Raw genomic sequence first — 21,284 nt, forward strand, 5'->3', positions numbered from 1 at the left:
GGTCGTCAATATCATTTTTTTTATTATTGAAGTTACTTATTCAATTGTAATCATTCTTATAACTTTTCAAATTGATTAGTAATTGCCCATCGAAAGAACTCTCATGTGCGGGCCTTGGAATAGGAATCGTTACATGCTCTGAACCAAGTAAAACTTGAGTGTGTTAGCTTTGCTTTTTATTTTCCTTTATTCCACTATGTTTGTCTCTTGAAAGTCTTTAAATGAACATGAAAACCACGAGCGATATTCGCCCCTCCCTTTCTAGCACAACGATCTTACAATTGGTATTAGAGCGGGGTCACTCTGAATTGGTGAAACTACCATTCAAGCAAATTTTTTTTATATTTTTTCGCTAGTGAATATATTCTTATGCCTTTTTCTTGATTTTTACATCTTGAGATTTTCGGAGTCAATAGAAATCGGTGCTATCACACCTTCCGATAATTCTTTCATAATTGAGTTTTTCGTTTCTCAAAGTCGGTGCAAACACCACTCGAGTTTTATTATTTATTTTCATACCGCACTACTAATTCAAGACCAAGTCTTGGAACAAGTTTCCTTCTTGTTTTCTTGTGCGAGAGTTCACATGACCCATCAAGAAGGCTACAGTACCACACGACTCCCCTTGTCTCTAGCGAGAATTTCGGCTATTAGAAGGGCCGAATGGAATACTACTTGAAGACCCAAGTAGAAATGTGGATAAACATCCAAATGAGATTTGTACTACCACTAGACGACATTGGAGCACTAGTAAAATGCGAGAATTGGGACCCACACCTGATGAAGAAGATCAAGGCTGACACCAAAGTGACTCAAACACTCTAATGCGACCTGACCAAAGAGGAGCCGAATTGAGTTGGTTCGTTCACAAGTGTGAAGGACCTATAGGAAAATATAATCGAATTACACTAGGGGACCACTGACACTAAGGTAAGCAAACAAGACTTAATTTTAAATAAGTTATATAATATTAAAATGTAAGATGGTAAATCGACGAGCCAATTACACACTCGGATCCAAGACCTACTTAATGGACTACACGCAATTGGTCATAATATAGAGAATCGTGACATGATAAGGTACGCGTTAAATACTTTTCTGAGAAATACCTTGTGGGTATCGATGTAGATACTTACAAAGTATCTAAAGACCTTTCTTTAATCAGACTAGACGAGATATTTTCATAATATGAATTGCATGAACAATCTAATGCTACTCCAACCGAGAAAGATATCACTTAATTTAATCTTTATAAATTAATTTTTAAATATTAATTAATTTTTCAATTATAATTAATTTCAAAATATAATTCAAACTTAAATAATTTTTAAAATTTAAATTATTCTAAAATTCAAACTTAAATATTTTAAAATTCAAACTTAAATATTTTTTAAAAATTTAAACTTAAATGTTTTTTAAAATTTACACTTAAATATTTTAAAATTCAAACTTAAATATTTTTTAAAATTTAAACTTAAATTTTAAAAATTTAATTTTTTGAAATTCAATCCTAAATATCTTTTAAAATTCAAACTTAAATATGTTTCAAAATTCACAATGCAAACTTAAATATGTTTCAAAATTCAAATTTAAATATTTCAAAACTCAAACTTAAATGCTTAAAAATTAAAGATTAACTTCATCTCACATAAACTCATAAGCTTAATATATTTGATAACTTAGAATGAGTGAAATGAAAAATAAGGAAAATAAATATATCATTAATCTTAATTTTTTTCATGCTTGGACTTAATGACCCTCAAAGTTAAACAATTTACTTACAAATTTTTAAGGCATTAATCAAGGGAGAGAAAAAGGAGGTTAAAATTTAAATATTTTCAGTATTTGCTAAAGCTAAGTATTTTTTTTTTCAAAGTTTCAAGTTTTTAAAGGCTAAGTTTTGTAAAAATTTAAGTTTTTTTTTAAAAATTTAAGTATCTTCAAAAGGTTTGTTTTTTTTTGGATAAGCCTAAGTTTTTTTTTTTTATAAAGTTAAGTATCTTTACAAAAGTTTAACTAAAGTTAAATATTTAGCTAAATATTAAGAGATTCTTTTTAGCTAAGTATTCTTAAAGGAAATCCTTTTCAAAGCTAAGTAAGAAATCTCTTTTAAAGTTATGTATTTAACTAAGTCTTTTTACAAGGAAATTCTTTTAAAATCTAAGTAAGAAATCCTTTTCAAAGCTAAGTATTTTTCAAAGAAACTCCTTTTAAAGCTAAACATTTTTCTGAAAAGAAAGTGATATTTTCAGGGAGAGCTTAAGGGAAAAAGGTTAAAAAGTTAGATTTTCAAAATTAAGTATTATCCTTACAAGTTAAACAACATTTCTCTCTACTTAGTGTGCTTTTTGATATATATTAGAGGGGGAGAGAAGAGTTAAAAGTTAAGTCATAAATAACTTAATAAGTTTTTTCTCGAAAGATTGAGGGGGACCATAAGAGGGAGAATTTTGTCTCTGTTAAAATTATCAAATTGCTTTACTTATGCTCAAATTCCTTATGTTACACTATTTTTTTGTTATATTTTGCTTACCTTTGTATTGTGTTGCCATAATCAAAAAGAGAGAGATTGTTGGTACAAAAAACACTAGATGATTGAACCTATGTTTTGATTATGACAAAGAGTTCAAAGTTAAGGTTTTTTGTTGTTTAAAAAGTTTAACTGAGTGTGCAAAAAAGTCCTAAGTGATCTTAAGTAAAATAAAATCATAGTTGAGGCTAGGCAGGTGGAAAGTCCTAGCTATGGTTAGGAAATAAAGTCTTGGTCCCGGGGAGTGGCAAAGTCTTGGAGGATAGAGGACATTATGTAGGTGCAGCGGAGGCCGGCAAGAGGGGGGGGGGTGAATTGTTGTAAACAAAAATAAAATATACCCTCCTCGGATTTCAACTCAATAAATAACAACTATACAAATAAAACAGGAAAGTAAAGTAAAACAGGAATTTAACCTGGTTACAACCAAGGAGATTTGTTAGTTGTGTCCGGAGGATGTCGCGTCGCGCCAGCTTTGCTTCAGAGGTACCTTCGTGAAGCTCCAGGAATTTCTCCCAGAGATCTTTCGCTGAGTCGTAGCTTCTGATCCGACTTACCTCCTGAGGTGGCAGAACGCTGAGGAGGTGGAATTCAACTTTTCCGTTGGTGACGAAATCAGCTTGCTCCTTCTTGCTCCATGTGTTTTCTTCTTTGTTTTTAGGAGCTGCAAAATCATATTTCATAGTAATTAAAATATCAAAGTCTGTTTTAAAGAATACCTCTATTTTTCACTTCCATGTAGCGAAATCTTCGTCGAACTTGGGGGGATGGATGTTCGCTCCGGCCATCGTCTTGATCGTAGTGCTTCAGTTGATGGTTAGTCCTTCTGAGGCGATCAGGCTCTGATACCAATTGTAGGTGCAGCGGAGGCCAGCAAGAGGGGGGGTGAATTGCTGTAAACAAAAATAAAATATACCCTCCTTGGATTTCAACTCAATAAATAGTAACTATACAAATAAAACAGGAAAGTAAAGTAAAACAGGAATTTAACCTGGTTACAACCAAGGAGGTTGTTAATCCAGGGCGATGAAAAGCTCCACTAGCAGAATCTCCTTTACTGTAGGCGGAGAAGCCTTTTTACACTTAGAACGCTCACTTAGTTGCTAGGATTTGATTACAAGTTAGATGTTTGAGTTGTTGATTATTTCCTAGCTCCAGGAGCCTTTATATAGGTCCTGGAAATCCTATCCCGAGGGTCCAAGGCACCTTCAACAAGGTTTAAGGCGCCTCCAGCTCGGTCAGCAGATAAAATTTTATCCGCTGCGCAAAACGGTCTGTTTGACCAGGCTTAAGGTGCCTTCATCAGCCTTGAAGGCACCTTCAAGCTGAAGGCACCTTCAAGCTGAAGGCGCCTTCAAGGCAGCTTGAAGGCGCCTTGAGCTATTTATCCAGCACAGCTCCTTTTTCCTGCTCTTTTGCGTTGGCTTCCGATGCTCCGATCTTTTGGGTGATTGCGGCCAATCGGAATAGGGCTCACCCGAACCCAATTCCCGGCCTTCTCCTCGAGCAGCCTTCCGTCCCGGCTTAATGTCCCTCGAACACCGTGCATGCTCTTCACGCCCACCGGAGTACTCTTCCGCAGCTCTCTCGTCCTTCGGACGCACCGAGCCCGTCGGCTCCCTTCCCGTGCCGTCCTTCTCGCTAGCTGCGTCTTTCGCTCGACTTCCTGTGCTCCTAAGCTCCTGCACACTCAGACACAGGGATCAAATACACAGCAGGACCTAACCAACTCGGTTGATCACATCAAAACTACCACGGGGTCTAACAATCTCCCCCTTTTTGATGTGCATCAACCCAAGTTCAAGTTAGGGATAAAATAGACATAAATAGTAATTTTAAAGGAAATTACTAAACTAACATATTTAAGCATAAATTTGCAATAAATAAAATTGCAACACACTTTAGTAAAAAAATGTTAAAAATATTTTAATTTTTAATTTTCCTAACTCCCCCTAAACTTGTACCTTTCCCTCCCCCTTTGATTACAGCAAAAATGGGGTACCAATAAGAGAGTATTAAGCAAATTATTAAGGCAGCAAAAATGAATTTATAGAAAAAAATTCTAAGTTAAATTGAATTTTAAAAAATTTTTAAGTTAGAATTTTCAAGAAAAATTTCTAAGTAAAAGAAAATATTTTTTTTTTGTTTTTAAAAAAATATTTGATAAACTTTCAAAGCATTATTTAATTCTAGTTTTTAATGCTTTTTCAGAAAGTTAATTAAACATTTTATTTCAATATTTCAGCTTCCAGGTCGTGGCGAGGCACTAGGCCTTCTTGGTTATTGGAGCAACAACCACTTCCTTAGACAAAGTCTTCATAAAGAAAATGTTTAATTTTCTCTCTTTAAAGCTTTTAACTTAAAAGAAATTAATTTAGCATAGATTTTGGAACCCAATAAAGGTTCCTTCCTACTGGATTAATCAGACGTTTAGGGGGTACATAAATTTTGGGCACTTTTCTAAGTTGACCTTGATGGTTTCTAATGTACCAGTTCAATTTTCCATAAATTCTTAATTTTGAGTTTGGAAAATGATTTAAGCATGCAGCATATTTCATTTTTTCAATTTCTGATTTTAAACTTTCATTTTCTGATTTAAATTTATCTAAGATATTATTTAATTCAGTATTTTCTTTTTCTAATTGATCTAATTCTTTGGATAGAGACTTGATAAATTTAAAAGACTGAGTCGGGGTTAGATTGCGTACCTTACTTACCTGATCTGGTGACACTCCCCCTTCACTGCTGCTTTCTTCTTCTGATGTTCCTCCCCCTTCATCGATGCTCATCTCTGTGCTTGAGTCTTCTTCCGGCCGATGGTTCGCCATTAGCGCTAACCCTGATAATTCTTCGATGTCTGACTCAGAGGATGTCGAATCTGACCAAGTAGCATTCAGGTTCTTGTGCTTGGAGGGTTCTGATTTCTTGTATTTTGACTTTTCCCTTTCTTTCTCCTTTCTCTTTAGCTTTGGGCAGCCATCTTTGATGTGCCCCTCTTCGTTGCAGTTGTAGCAACGAACCGTCCTCTTTTTTCGATAATGTCTCTGCGATTTAAATTTATTAGTACTGAAAAACTTATTGAAGCGTCTTACCAGTAGTGTCGCTTCAGATTCGTCGACTGAGGCTTTGAAGTCAGAACCATTTACTTTTACCTTTAGGGCAATGTTCTGACTGACTTTTTCTACTCCAGTGGGCTCTGCAACTCGAGATTCGTGAAGTTCAAAAGTCGAAAACAATTGTTCTAAACTACTTACCTCAAAGTCCTTAGAGATGTAGTAAGCATCTACTAAGGACGCCCATTCTAAAGTCCTCGGGAAGGCATTGAGCGCGTATCGGATGGAATACCGGTTGGTTACTTCTTCTCCAAGGTTTGTTAGTTGCGTTATCAGCTCCTTGATTCTCGCTTGGAGTTGCACTACCTTCTTGCCGTTGTTCATCCGGAGGTTTGTTAGTTGTGTCCAGAGGATGTCGCGTCGCACCAGCTTCGCTTCAGAGGTACTTTCGTGAAGCTCCAGGAATTTCTCCCAGAGATCTTTCGCTGAGTCGTAGCTTCCGATCTGACTTACCTCCTGAGGTGGCAGAACGCTGAGGAGGTGGAATTCAGCTTTTCCGTTGGCGACGAAATCGGCTTGCTCCTTCTTGCTCCACGTGTTTTCTTCTTTGTCTTTAGGAGTTGCAAAACCATATTTCATAGTAATTAAAATATCAAAGTCTGTTTTAAAGAATACCTCCATTTTTCGCTTCCATGTAGCGAAATCTTCGTCGAACTTCGGGGGATGGATGTTCACTCCGACCATCGTCTTGATCGTAGTGCTTCAGTTGGCGGTTAGTCCTTCTGAGGCGATCAGGCTCTGATACCAATTGTAGGTGATTGTAGCCAACTGGAATAGGGCTCACCCGAACCCAATTCCCGGCCTTCTCCTCGAGCAGCCTTCCGTCCCGGCTTAACGCCCCTCGAACGCCTTGCACGCTCTTCAAGCCCACCGGAGTACTCTTCCGCAGCTCTCTCGTCCTTCGGACGCACCGAGCCCGCCAGCTCCTTTCCCGTGCCGTCCTTCTCGCTAGCTGCGTCTTCTGCTCGACTTCCTGTGCTCCTAAGCTCCTGCACACTCAGACACAGGGATCAAACACACAGCAAGACCTAACCAACTCGATTGATCATATCAAAACTACCACAGGGTCTAACACATTAGGCGAAATCTTAGAGTCGATGCAAAGGAAAGTCATGGGGGTCGCAGACACCAAATGGAAGACTGGGTGGACCGAGAATTGGATGTCCAGCATGAAGTCCTGATATATCAAACACTGAGCAAAAGTCCAGATGGTCTGGAGGACCAATCTAACAAAATGTAATATCTCTTGAGAGGAGTAGGTGAGGTCACGCTCCCCAAAGAGGGAACAGTAAGCATTAGCTTGACCTAGAGTTTTAGTGAAACTCAAAGTCAGGACAGGACAGTCTGAGGACGATAAAATCATACTTTATATATATATTGTTTATTGCTTGGACCAACTCTTTTTTTACAGAAAGTGAAGTGCTGGAAAAAGGTGTCTGGGCGCCCGGAGCTGCTCTGAACGCCCTTGAAGGCTTCAGTGAAGTAGCAACCTGGGTGGGTGCCTAGCTAGGCACCTTGGTGGTCAGAGTGCCTGGAGGTGCTCCAGGCACCCAGAGGTGCTCCAGGCACCCGGAGGTGCTCCAAGCGCCCAAACGATCAAAATTTGATCGACATGCTGAGCTAGAGCGCAACGACTGGCCGACCCACATCAACGGTCCAGGCACCTGGAGGGGATTCAGACTCCTGGACGTGGATAAATTTCAGGGATGAAGTTTCAATGAGAGCTCGCCACATCAACACAGGCCAAGCGCCCGAGAGGGGATCCAGGCACCCGAACGAGGCTATAAAAGGAGGCTTCGACCAGTAACTTCAACATATCAACCCAAACAACTTCTACTTTTGTGTGCTACTTCGAAAGGACCTCTACGACGTTCAAAAGTTATTCTGACGATGACTACACTGCAGATTTGATTCTTTAAGTCGTCGGTATAATTTTTGTTATTGTTAAAGTTACTTATTCAATTGTAATCATTCTTGTAGCTTTCCAAATTGATTAGTGTTTGCTCAACGAAAGAACTTTCACATGCGGGCCTTGGAGTAGGAGTCGTTAAAGGCTCTGAATTAAGCAAAACTTGGGTGTGTTAGCATTGCTTTTATTTTCCTTTATTCCCCTATGTTTGTCTCTCGAAAGTTTCTAAAGGAACGTGAAAGCCATGAGCTCTATTCATCCCCCTCTAGCGCAACGATCCTACATAAGGTCCAGGTCTCGTGAACCTATCGATGGGTAATCCACTAATAACCTCTTCCGGAACAGCTAGAAGAGGAGATCGAGTACAAAAAGAATAGGAAAAGTGTAATAAACTACACTTTCCTTTATGCAACAATTAAGTACAATATTAAACGTTTGTTACCCAATAACCTCAAAGATGATCGGATTAGGCTTGGTGTTGGATGACTCCTCAATAGTAGTTAGGCACAGTAGTGTCATAGCAGAGCAGCATCACGAAGTTGGAGCAATCAGAATGTCAAACAGATGCATAGAAGCTTATAGAAGAATTGTATAGAAAGTTTTGGTAGAATGCCTCTTTTATAAGGGATGAAAGGCGCCTTCCATAACATTGAAGGTGCCTTCAATGCCAACTTCTATCCCTTAAAAATCATCTTCTTATCGTCGATGACATCTCTACCTTATCCGTCTGAAGGTGCCTTCCAAGCACTCAAAGGCACCTTCCATGAATAGTACTCAAGGTGCCTTTCGTCGCTTGGAAGGTGCCTCAGGTACTGTTCACCCGAGGCACTTTGTGTATAGCCTATAAAATAAAGTTAGCACAATAAGAATATGACCAATTTATGACTTAGACCCTGCCCTCTAGACTAGGATCTAATCAGGGTCTCAATTTAGGTTTATTAAATGGACCTAAATTTGACCGACGCCTACTGCCCCCTCAATCGGGATGCGTCCTCACCGAGTCACTCTCTATTAGTGACTTACCTTCACTTATCAAGCGTCAAGTTACCTCCTTGATGTTAATCTAACCCACTAGGTCTTCCTGCTAGAATCGCACATTCGGACTTCATCTAGAATCGAACATCCCAACCTCCTACAAGAATCGCACATCTAGACTTCGCCAATCGGGAATCACACATTTTGACTGGACTTCCTGCCTAGTGTCAGGTTTTCTTGACTCGTCAAGTTAGTTAACCTTCCGCACTTAGTAACAAAGTTAGATCAATAACATATCTAACTTTAATCCACTTGTCAATCATCAAAACTTAGGTTTGATCATTGGTGTCAACTGCACCAACATGAAGGACTTGAGGCGAGGCAAGGCTCCTGTCACATGGGAATCACTTGAACAACCCACTGTACCTTTCTCTCAAGAGGTACTAGATGAAAAGATGCCTAAGTATTTTCAACCTTTGTCAATTGGAGAATATGGAGACAACACTGATCCTGAAGATCACCTCTAAAGATTAGAGAATGTCGCTCTACTGTACCATGACACAATAAAATGTCGAGTGTTTCTGACCACTCTCTCAGATTCGGCATAGAGATGGTTCAACCGACTCCTGGTTAAATTTATTACTTGTTTTAAAGAATTCAGAAAAGCCTTTCTGCACCACTTTACCAGTAGCAGGTGGTATCAAAAGACCAACCTGAGTCTGTTCATGCTCAAGCAAGGGCCCAAGAAATCCCTATGAGCATACATCAAGCATTCAATCAAGTGGTGCTAGATGTTCTGTCTGTCATTTCAGAAATATTAATAAGTGCCTTCTCTCAAGGCCTTTTAGAAGGAGAATTCTTCTGAGCCCTCATGAAAAAGTGTGCAAAGCACTTCATAACCTGCTAGGGAAGATGTCCAAATATATTAATGTAGAGAAAGTCCAAGCTGCCGAAAGACAGAGGCGAATGCCCCATATCCGACCAGACAAGCCGATTGGAAACCACCACCACCTCCAACACTCCCTAAAGACCTCGATCAAATCCTCCACCAGTCTAGGAAGCGAGAGCGATACAACTCATCGAGTTCATTCATACCTCTTTTACTAAACCCCTCTAGTGGGTACCTTGATTTTGCACTTACCATTGGTCCAAGACCCATGATACAAGAGACTATTATCATCTTGCTCATGAAATGCGTCGAGCGGTCGAGCTAGGCTTGCCACCACTTCAAATTGCACATTAGCTCCTAATCCTGGCACCTCCGGTCGATCGACCAAAACACCTCCAAAGTGGTAGATTAGATGACCAAAGCAAGGAGACATGGTAGATTAGGGAAGAAGAGAATCGGGGAAATGCTGTGGCAAGAGATGTCAGTATGATCTCTGGAGGCTCCACTGATGGTAATTACTGACTTGAGATTTATACGGTCGGCTGTAGCCAAGGATAAGTAGTCGGGCCCCAAATCAACTTCGGGCCTCAAGATCTTGAGGGAGTGGAGCTCTCTTATGATGATGTGCTGATCATCAAAGATATAATTGTTGGTTGCTACTCGGAAAACCTAGAGGTTCCACTATACAAAAATTTTGTACAAAGGTCTGAACCTTTTCCTAGCTACCATGTGTTCTTTTAAATTAAATTTTGGATCGCCTGCGGAACTTAACACGTTTGATCCAAAACTTAATCTATTTGTTCTTTAAGGTTTAGACTTGGATCTCCTGCGGAACTTAACACGTTTGATCCAAATCACCTAAGTTATTAATTCCATTAAATATTAATTTCCATAATTGGTTCCCAGTACTAACGTGGCTGGGCACATGGCCTTCTTGGATATGGGAACAACCACCACCGACTAGACAAAACCTTTTATGGAAAGCTAATATTTAATTTCCTAAAATAACTTTAGGTCAACCAAAAAGAACAATCAAATCACAAGGAAAAGAAAAATAAAAGAACACAAGGTAGCTAGGAAAAGGTTCAGACCTTTGTACAAAATTTTTGTACAGTGGAACCTCTAGGTTTTCCGAGTAGCAACCAACAATTGGTATCAGAGCTTCAAGAGAGGTTGCCGCCGGCCATAAGAAGAAGAGAAGAGGAAGAAGCTAGGGCCGACCACCAAGGAGGAAAAGAGAGGAGAAGAATAATAGAGTTGATCACCCGTGAAGGCACCTCTACCCCCTCTTTTATAATCCTTGGTCTTGACAAATAAGGAAATTTTAATAAAAAATTCCTTAATTCTTTTGTCATAAAAAAGAAAAATTATTTTAATTAAAAAATAATTTTCTTCTTTTAATAATAATGGCCGGCCACTTCTAATTCCCCAAAACAAGGAAAATTTAATTCACACAAGAATTAAAACTTCCTAATTTGTTTCTAGAAATTTATAAAAATTTCTCCAATAATTTTTATCCCTTCATGATTGGTTAATAAAAAGGAAATTTTATAAATTAAAATTCTTCTTTTAAAGATGTGGATAATTTCCAAAAGGAAAGTTATCTCTAAAAATTAAAATCTCTTTTCAATCTACAAATAAGGAAAGATATCAAATCTTTTCTTAATCTTTTGTAGAAACTAATAAAAGAGAATATTTAATTTTAAACTTCTCTTTAAATTATTATCATGGTTAAAAAGAAAAGTTTTTCTTAAAAATAAAATCTCCTTTCAATCTACAAATAAGGAAAGATTTCAAATCTTTTCTTAATCTTTTGTAGAAAGCTTTAAAAGGAAAGATTTAATTTTTAAACTCTCTTTTAAAACTATGATATCCACATAAGAAATAATTTTTTTTAAAAAAATCCTTTTTAATATGATGTGGCCGGCCACCTAAGCTTGGGCTCCAAGCTATTGGTCGGCCACCTTAAGGCCAACCTTTAGGCTTGGCCGGCCCTAAGCTTGAGCTTCAAGCTTAGCTTGGCCGGCCCCTTTTGGTTGGGTAAGAAGGTGGGTATGTGGTGGGTATAAATCTCTATATACAAGAGGCTACGATAGGGACCGAGAGGAGGAATTGGTTTTGGTCTCCCGATGAAATTAAGCTTCCCGTGTTCGCCCCGAACACACAACTTAATTTCATCAATAATAATTCATTCCACTAAAGAACTATTATTGAACTACCGCACCAATCCCAAATTACATTTTGGGCTCCTTCTTATTTTGAGTGTGTTAGTCTCCCTATGTTTAAGATGTCAAATGTCTATTAATTAAGCGAGTTACTGACAACTCATTTAATTAATATCTTAGTCCAAGAGTAGTACCACTCAACCTTATCGTCATGTCGGACTAAGTCCACCTGCAGGGTTTAACATGACAATCCTTATGAGCTCCTCTTGAGGACATTCTCAACCTAGATCACTAGGACACAGTTTCCTTCTATAATCAACAATACACACTATAAGTGATATCATTTCCCAACTTATCGGGCTTATTGATTCATCGAACTAAATCACACCCATTGATAAATTAAAGAAATAAATATCAAATATATGTGCTTGTTATTATATTAGGATTAAGAGCACACACTTCCATAATAACTGAGGTCTTTGTTTCTTTATAAAGTTAGTATAAAAGAAACGACCTCTAATGGTCCTACTCAATACACTCTAAGTGTACTAGTGTAATTATATAGTTAAGATAAACTAATACCTAATTACACTACGACCTTCCAATGGTTTGTTCCTTTCCATTATGGTCGTGAGTTACTGTTTATAATTTATAAGGTACTGATAACATGATCCTCTGTGTGTGACACCACACACCATGTTATCTACAATATAAATTAATTGAACAATTACATATATCATAAATGTAGACATTTGACCAATGTGATTCTTATTTCTAGATAAATGTTTATACCAAAAGCTAGGCTTTTAGTATACACTCTAACAATAATCGCTAACATATGAGTGGCCAGAGTCTTCATTGATACCAAAAGCTCTATTAACATGCATTTTAATAACATCTTCAACAAGATACAACTCGATGTAAGCGAGATCCAATCGATGGCCACGACCTTATACAAGTTTGTTAGTGCAGCGGGGACCGGCAAGAGGGGGGTGAATTGCCTGCAAGTAAAAACTAAACCCTCCTCAACCAATTTAAACTCAAATAGATGCAATAACTACAAGATTAAACAAAACTAAAGTATGAACAGAAAAGAAAGACTCAACTATTTTAACCTGGTTACAACCAAGAGGGTTGTTAATCTAGGGTGATGAAAGGCGTAGTAAGAAACTCCTTCTCTGAAGGCGGAGAAGCCTTTTACACTTTGAAGAGCACAGAACTATTGCTTAACTAGAGAGTACAAGAGTTGAATTTTGTTCACTTTTTCGTTGTGTCTAAAGCTGCCCGAGACCCTCTTTATATAAGGGTTCTCGAGCTTATCAGATCACCTGATCCTTCGGGATCAGGTTTGACTCGAGAGGGATCGGTCGACCGATCCCCAGGTTCGGTCGACCGAACCTGCTATACCTGCCCAGTTTTCTGTCCAAATGCAGTCTCTGTGGATCGAGCTCAGGTTCGGTCGACTGATCCTTGTTTCGGTCGACCGATCGGCCAACGGTCTCCAGCTGAGTTGGCCCGATCAAATTGCTCGACTGAGTCTCTGGATTAGCTTCGGTTTGGTCGACCGATCAGGAGGTTCGGTCGACCGATCAGCTTCACCAACGGTCAGCTTCTGACGTGGCATTCGACGTGTCTGCTGAGGTTGGCTTCGGTTAAAGAAGGGTTCGGTCGACCGATCAATAGGTTCGGTCGACCGAACCGTTGATAAGTCAACCTCCAGTTGACTTGCTCCGGTTCGGCTCCTTGGGTGATTGCTGCCATCTGGAATAGGGCTCACCCGAACCCAGTTCTCGGCCTTCTCCTCGAGTAGGCTTCCATCCGGTTTCTCGTCCCTCGAACGCCGCGTACGTTCTTCTCACTCCACCGGAGTACTCTTCCGCAGCTCTCTCGTCCTTCGGACGCACTGAGCCCGTCGACTCCCTTCCCGTGCCGTCCTTCTCGCTAGCTGCGTCTTCCGCTCGACTTCCTGCGCTCCTAAGTTCCTGCACACTCAGACACAGGGTTCAGACAAAACGCAGGACCTAACCAACTTGGTTGATCACATCAAAACTACCATGGGGTCCAACAATCTCCCTTTTTTTGATGTGCATCAACCCAAGTTCAAGTCAGGGTTAAAAATAGATAAACGTAATTTTAAGAAAATTACTAAACTAACAAGTATAGCATAAATTTGTAATAAATAAAATTGCAACATAGTTTAGAGAGACAACAGATATATTTTAATTTTCCTAACTCCCCCTAAACTTGTACTTTTCTCTTCCCCTTTGATCACAGCAAAAACGGGGAAGCAAGTTCTTAAGATAGAAAAAATTTCTAAGCAAAATAATTTCTTAGAATTTTCAAAATGAATTTCTAAGTAATTTTTCAAAGCATTATTCAAGTGTTATGAGAATTTTTCTAAGTTAAAATATATTTTCTAAGTTAAAAATTTCCAAAAATCCAAAACTTAGTAACGCCAAAAAAAAAATGTTTGTACACTTTCAAAGCATTTTAATTCTACTTTTAATGCTTTTTCAGAAAGTTAATTAAACATTTTTGTTTCGATATTTCAGCTTCCAGGTCATGGCGAGGCACTAGACCTTCTTGGTTATTGGAGCAACAACCACTTCCTTAGACAAAACCTTCATAAAGAAAATGTTTAATTTTCTCTCTATAAAGCTTTTAATTTTCAGAGATTAGTTTAGCACAGATTTTGGAACCCAATAGAGGTTCCTTCCTACTGAATTAATCAGGAATTTAGGTGGTACATAGTTTCTTGGTATTTTTCTAATTTGACCCTGATGATGTTTAACATACCAGTTTAATTTTCCATATAACTTTATTTTTGATTTTGGAAAAATATTTACTTTTAAACATGCATCAAATTTCAGTTCTTGAATTTCATTTTTTAACTTTGCATTTTCTAATTTCAAATTTTCATTTTCCTTTTCAAATTTATCTAACTCTTTAGAAAGTGCTTTAATAAAGCGAAAGGACTGAGTAGGGGTAAGATTGCGTACCTGACTTACCTGATTTGGTGAGGCTCCCCCTTCACTGCAGCTTTCCTCTTCTGATGTTCCTCCCCCTTCATCGATGCTCATCTCTGAGCTTGACTCTTCTTCTGGCTGATGGTTAGCTAGTAGAGCTAATCCTGAGAATTCTTCGACTTCTGACTCGGAGGATGAAGAGTCGTCTCATGTTGCCTTCAGATTTTTGTGCTTGGGTCGAGCTGGCTTCTTGCTTCTTTCCTTATCTTTCTGTTTTCTCTTCAATTTTGGGCAATCATCCTTGATGTGCCCTTCTTCGTTGCAATTGTAGCATCACACTGTCCTTCCTTTTTGATGACGTTTACTTGACTGCGATCTAAACTTGTTAGATTTAAAAAACTTATTAAAACGTCTTACCATTAAAGCAGCTTCATTTTTGTTGATTGACGCTACGGAGTCGGGATCGTCCTTTTAAGCTAGTAGGGCAACGTTGATGTTCCACTTCTCTACTGGTTTTTCTGCAAGTCGAGACCCGTGAAGTTCGAAAGTAGAAAACAAGTTTTCTAAACTACTTACCTCAAAGTCCTTAGAGATGTAGTAAGCATCTACTAAGGACGCCCATTCTGAAGTCCTCGGGAAGGCATCGAGCGCGTATCGGATGGAATCCCGGTTGGTTACTTCTTCTCTAAGGTTCGTTAGCTGCGTTATCAGCTCCTTGATTCTCGCTTGGAGTTGCGCTACCTTCTCGCTATTGTTTATCCGGAGGTTTGTTAGTTGTGTCCGGAGAATGTCGCGCCGCACTAGCTTCGCTTCAGAAGTACCTTCGTGAAGCTCCAGTAATTTCTCCCAGAGATCTTTCGCTGAGACGTAGCTTCCGATTCGACTTACCTCCTGAGGTGGCAGAACGCTGAGGAGGTGGAATTCAGCTTTTCCGTTGGCGACGAAATTGGCTTGCTCCTTCTTGCTCCACGTGTTTTCTTCTTTGTCTTTAGGAGCTGCAAAACCATATTTCATAGTAATTAAAATATCAAAGTTTATTTTAAAGAATACCTCTATTTTTCGCTTCTATGTAGCGAAATCTTCGTCGAACTTCGGGGGATGAATGTTCACGTCGGCCATTGTCTTGATCGTAGTGCTTTAGTTGGCGGTTAGTCCTTCTGAGGTGATCAGACTCTGATAACACTTGTTGGTGCAGCAGGGACCGACAAGAGGAGGGTGAATTGCCTGCAAGTAAAAACTAAACCCTCCTCAACCAATTTAAACTCAAATAGATGCAATAGCTACAAGATTAAACAAAACTAAAGTATGAACAGAAAAGAAAGACTCAGCTATTTTAACCTGGTTACAACCAAGAGGGTTGTTAATCCAGGGCGATGAAAGACGCAGTAAGAAACTCCTTCTCTGAAGGCGGAGAAGCCTTTTACACTTTGAAGAGCATAGAACTATTGCTTAACTAGAGAGTACAAGAGTTGAATTTTGTTCACTTTTTCGTTGTGTCTAAAGCTGCCCGAGACCCTCTTTATATAGGGGTTCTTGAGCTTATCAGATCATCTGATCCTTCGGGATCAGGTTTGACTCGAGAGGGATCGGTCGACCGAATCTTCTGTACCTACCCAGTTTTCTGTCCAGATGCAGTCTCTGTGGATCGATCTCAGGTTCGGTCGACTGATCCTTGTGTTCGGTCGACCGATCGGCCAACAGTCTCCAGCTGAGTTGGCCCGATCAAATTGCTCGACTGAGTCTCTGGATTAGCTTTGGTTTGGTCGACCGATCAGGAGGTTCGGTCGACCGATCAGCTTCACCAACGGTCAGCTTCTGACGTGGCATTCGACGTGTCTGCTGAGGTTGGCTTAGGTTAAAGAAGGGTTCGGTCGACCAATCAATAGGTTCGGTCGACTGATCCTTGTGTTCGGTCGATCGATCGGCCAACAGTCTCCAGCTGAGTTGGCCCGATCAAATTGCTCGACTGAGTCTCTGGATTAGCTTCGGTTTGGTCGACCGATCTGGAGGTTCGGTCGACCGATCAGCTTCACCAACGGTCAGCTTCTGACGTGTCATTCGACGTGTCTGCTGAGGTTGGCTTCGATTAAAGAAGGGTTCGGTCGACCAATCAATAGGTTCAGTCGACCGAACCGTTAACTAGTCAACCTCCAGTTGACTTGCTCCGGTTCAGCTCCTTGGGTGATTGCGGCCATCCGGAATAGGGCTCACCCGAACCCAGTTCCCGGCCTTCTCCTCGAGCAGGCTTTCGTCCGGCTTCTTATCCCTCAAACGCCGTGCACGTTCTTCTCGCTCCACCGGAGTACTCTTCCGCAGCTCTCTCGTCCTTCGGACGCACCGAGCCCGTCGGCTCCCTTCCCGTGCCGTCCTTCTCGCTAGCTGCGTCTTCCGCTCGACTTCCTACGCTCCTAAGTTCCTGCACACTCAGACACAGGGTTCAGACAAAACGCATGACCTAACCAACTTGGTTGATCACATTAAAACTACCACGGGGTCCAACAAAGTTCACAGGAAATGAGGTACAGTCGATCAACTAGATTAAATTAACCTTCTCTTTGGGGACCGAGCCCCTAGTGAGAACCCGAGGGAGAACATTTATAGTGGTGGGCATTCCATCCACCTACAATATCATCTTGGAGAGGCCTTCCTTGCACCAATTCTGTGCGCCTATCGTTGCTTTCCATTAGAAAGTAAAATTTCTAGTGGAGGGACAAGTTGGTGAGGTAAGGGGGGAGAAGCTCACCGCGCAGAAATGTCATGTCGATGTAATAAAAATTGAGACGTGCAAGGCCCAAAAAATTTAGGATGGAGGAGTGCACACCATCCATGACGAGCCATTGTCTCTGGTTGACAAGCCGGTCAAATAGGAGGAAGTACAGATACATCTCGACCGGTTAGAGGGCATTATGAAGATAGCAGCCGACCATCCACTAGAGACTAAGAAGAGCCTGGTGGATTATTTAACTTGGAACCGGAACATCTTCACCTGGTCTCCACGAGAACTAATGAGGGTAGCCCCGACTATGATGGAGCACAAACTCCACCTTGTTCCTGACTCCCAATCGGTTAAGAAGAAGAAAAGAGATTTTTTGGTCGACCAAAATAAAATTATCTGATTGAAAGTTGACAAGTTACTGGAAGTAGGACATGTCCGGGAGGTGCAATTTCCCTCTTGGTTTGCTAATGTAGTTTTGGTATCCAAATCTAATAACAAGTGGCGGGTTTACATCGATTTCCATGACCTTAACAAGGCAAATCACAAAGATTATTATCCACTCCCCTGAATCGACTAGATAATGGACTCTACTTTGGGGAACGAGCTAATCTACATGCTAGGTGCTTATCAGAGATATCACCAAATCCCTCACATTCGAGAGGACTAGGAGAAGGTCAGTTTCATCACCTCAGATAGTACTTTTTGTTACACATTTATATCATTCGGACTAAAAAATATAGGAGCAACATATCAAATGATGATGGATAGGATCTTTTGAAAGCGAATCGAGAGAAATATTGAAGTTTGCGTAGACAACATTCTTATAAAATTTGCTTAAGCAGAAGACCTCATTGGGAACATTTAGGAAACTTGTGACACTTTGTGGCAATATGGGCTAAAGTTGAATCCCTTGAAGTCAATATAGGCTAAAGCTAAACCCCCTGAAGTGCATATTCAGAGCCAAAGGGGAGGAATTCATCAGATATATTGTCACTGAACAGGGAATCAAAGCCAACCCTAAGAAGATACAAGCCCTTAGAGACATGCAAGCCCCTTGGAACCTCAGGGAGTTCTAGAAGTTGGTGGGTCGGTTAACGATACTTTCTAGATTCATATCTCGAGCAGTGACTGGATCCTCCCATTCTTCAAAGTACTTCACCGAGTGACAAAGTTCAAGTGTGGCGAGGAGTGCAACAAGGATTTTGAAGAATTGAAGCAACACTTGGAAGCCCTGCCCTCTCTCCCTCTCTTTTTAAATCCATCTCCGGAGAGCTGCTCTAGTTGTATTTATCAACCACCAAGGAGGCCGTGGGGATGGTCCAAGTCAAAGAACATGATAATGTGCAACAACCAGTGTACTTTCTTGCTCATCTATTTAAAGTGTCGAGTCCTGCTACACTGTGCTTGAGAAGTTAGCTTACATATTAGTTCTGATCGCTTGACATTTACAATCCTTCTTTCTTGCACACCTAGTAATGGTTCTCACCAATAGCTCCTGATCCTGTCCGAAAGCTGAATCAACGGACGCTGGGCACGTGGCGCTCTCCAAGCGGCTGACGTAGATATCTTGACTGTCCGCACGGGCCTCCAGTGAACTTGCACAGAAGTCGGGCCGGGAAGGGGTTCCCGGCGATGACCCTCCAATGCTCAAGTCAGGCAAGCGAACAATGAAGAAGTGGCTCCAAAAATCGTAGAACGCGTACCTCTGGTGAAGTGCAAAGCTCCTTATATAGAGCTGGGGAGGAGCTCAGACACACATACCTAGGCAAACACGTGTCCTCAGCCCATACCTCAGTAAGGGCCTGCCAACAAGATTACCTGACACCATACTGCTACAGTCCAAGCATGTCTTCGATGGGACAGCGGAACCCCTTGTCGTCAGATTTGGAGTATAGCGGAACCCCTTGTCGTCAGATTTGGAGTATAGCTGAATTATAAAGCATGCCCGCTGTCAGAATATGTCCCTTGTCCTTTTCTCCTTACTCCCTGTCGGGCGTCCGGCCAGCCAGCACTTGCCTTACGTCCGACCGACCATATATAGTGATCTACTTGGGAGATACTCGATAATGTGCTTTATGGAGACTGTTAGCAGTATGCTACCTTATGTCTTCGGCCGAGCGTGCCGTCCGCTCAGCCTTACGACCCTGTTCAAAGAGCGGCGGAACGTCGACTCCCGCCGGGGCGTCTTTTGCCCTCAATTGGACATCGGTCGGCCGGCCGGGCGGTCGCCCCCCCATTCTCCGGTCGGCATAGCGATCCCACCTTTTCTAAGTTGTCCGGTCAGCCACCTGGCCCTTTGACTTCCACGTGGCGTTGACTCCCCAAGACGGGGGTCCCCTGCTCTTACCTCCGGATCACTTGCCTCCCCTTCAAGTCTAGTCGAAGGAGGCGATTAGTCCGACTGACTGGACCATTGGTCTGGCCGAGCGGAGCCATGCAACCACCATCCGCTCGGTCGCCGAGGGGGTAACCGAAACGCCAGTCAACACCCAACATTTTTTAGCGTCTCTTCGAATTTTTTGCCAATCTCCCCCATTAAGGTCGAGCACGCACGCATTAAATGCATCCCAGTGGCTGAATACCACGTGGCGGTGCTGTCGTAATCGTACGGCGGCGGCGTGGTCGAGTGATGAGATCGAGGCGGTTTGAAATGAACGGCCAGATGCGTTCTTTGGCTCCCGTGACCTGGATCCAACGGTGGAGGTCGCTCGACCTCCGCCCTATAAAATCTTCGTTCTCCTCTATTCACCGCATTTGCTTTCGCGACTTCTACCTCCGTCCCTGGTGTTTCGGTGCTCTGGCAATTCTGCTCCTGCTCTCCGACGATCTCTAGCGCCTCTTCCTTGATCCTTTTCCTCGTAGTAAGGCTCTATTTCTTTCCTTCCTTGTTTCCGGTGCTTTCTTTACATTTCTTTCTCAAGTTCCAATCCGTGGGGCCTCTTTTCGCTTGCTGTCGTCTTTCTTCTGCCTTTCTTTGCCTCTTTGATTTCTTCCGATCGGACCATGGCTAGTTCTTCTTATCCTGAAGACCAGTCCCTCGGCCCTTGGTACACTACCATGCAGTCACGATTCGATCGGCGTGACTTTGATATTCTGACCGATAATTTTGAAATCCCCGGTGATTTTGAACTTCTTTTAGCCGGTCCCTCCGCTCGGCCACACAAGCCGCCGCGCGGAGCTTTCTGTGTCTTCCGCGACCAGTTTACTGCCGGTCTGCATTTCCCTCTACATCCCTTCATTATAGATGTTTGTAACTTTTTTGGTGTTCCGCTCAGCAGTCTAGTACCCAACACCTTTCGCCTTCTCTGTGGTGTTGTTGTTTTGTTCAAGATCCACAACATCCCCCTCCGACCGGAGGTCTTTTATTATTTCTATTACCCCAAGCAGTCCGAGCTGGGCACCTTCATGTTCCAAGCTCGGCCCGGCTTAGTCTTCTTTAATAAACTGCCTTCTTCCAATAAACATTGGAAGGAGTATTTTTTCTATATTCGTATGCCCGATCAGGCCAATTTCCGGACCAAGTGGCAGGTCGACCTACCCCCCACTCCTGAGCTGAAGAAGTTCAAGACCCGACCGGACTACCTCCATGCTGCAAATATGCTAGCCGGTCTGCGGCTTGACATCAATAAGCTTCTGCACGAAGGAGTGATGTACATCTTCGGCCTGAGTCCCATACGGACTCCTCTTCCGAGCTGCTTCGGTAAGAATTTTACTTGGGCATATGCTTTGATTGCTAACTGATTTCTCTTCTTTCCTTTGCAGCGGACATCATCATGGAGTCGGTAATGGCCGACATTTTGAAGAAAAAGGCGACAGTGCTAGAAGCCGCGGCAGCAAAGGAGATGGAGGTGCTCGGCATCCAGCCGGTCGGCTCGCATGAAGGGGAGAGCGATACTCATGAAGGGTCGGCCGCTCAGGCCTCTCATCAAAACGAGGTGAGAGGAGCCACTCCCAGTGGAGGACCAACTGTCCAGGAGGAAGCTTCCGCTCGGGAGGAGGAGCAGCCTCGACAAAAGAGGCG

Source organism: Zingiber officinale, chromosome 5A, assembly GCF_018446385.1.
Source record: "Zingiber officinale cultivar Zhangliang chromosome 5A, Zo_v1.1, whole genome shotgun sequence".
NCBI classification, from domain to species: domain Eukaryota; kingdom Viridiplantae; phylum Streptophyta; class Magnoliopsida; order Zingiberales; family Zingiberaceae; genus Zingiber; species Zingiber officinale.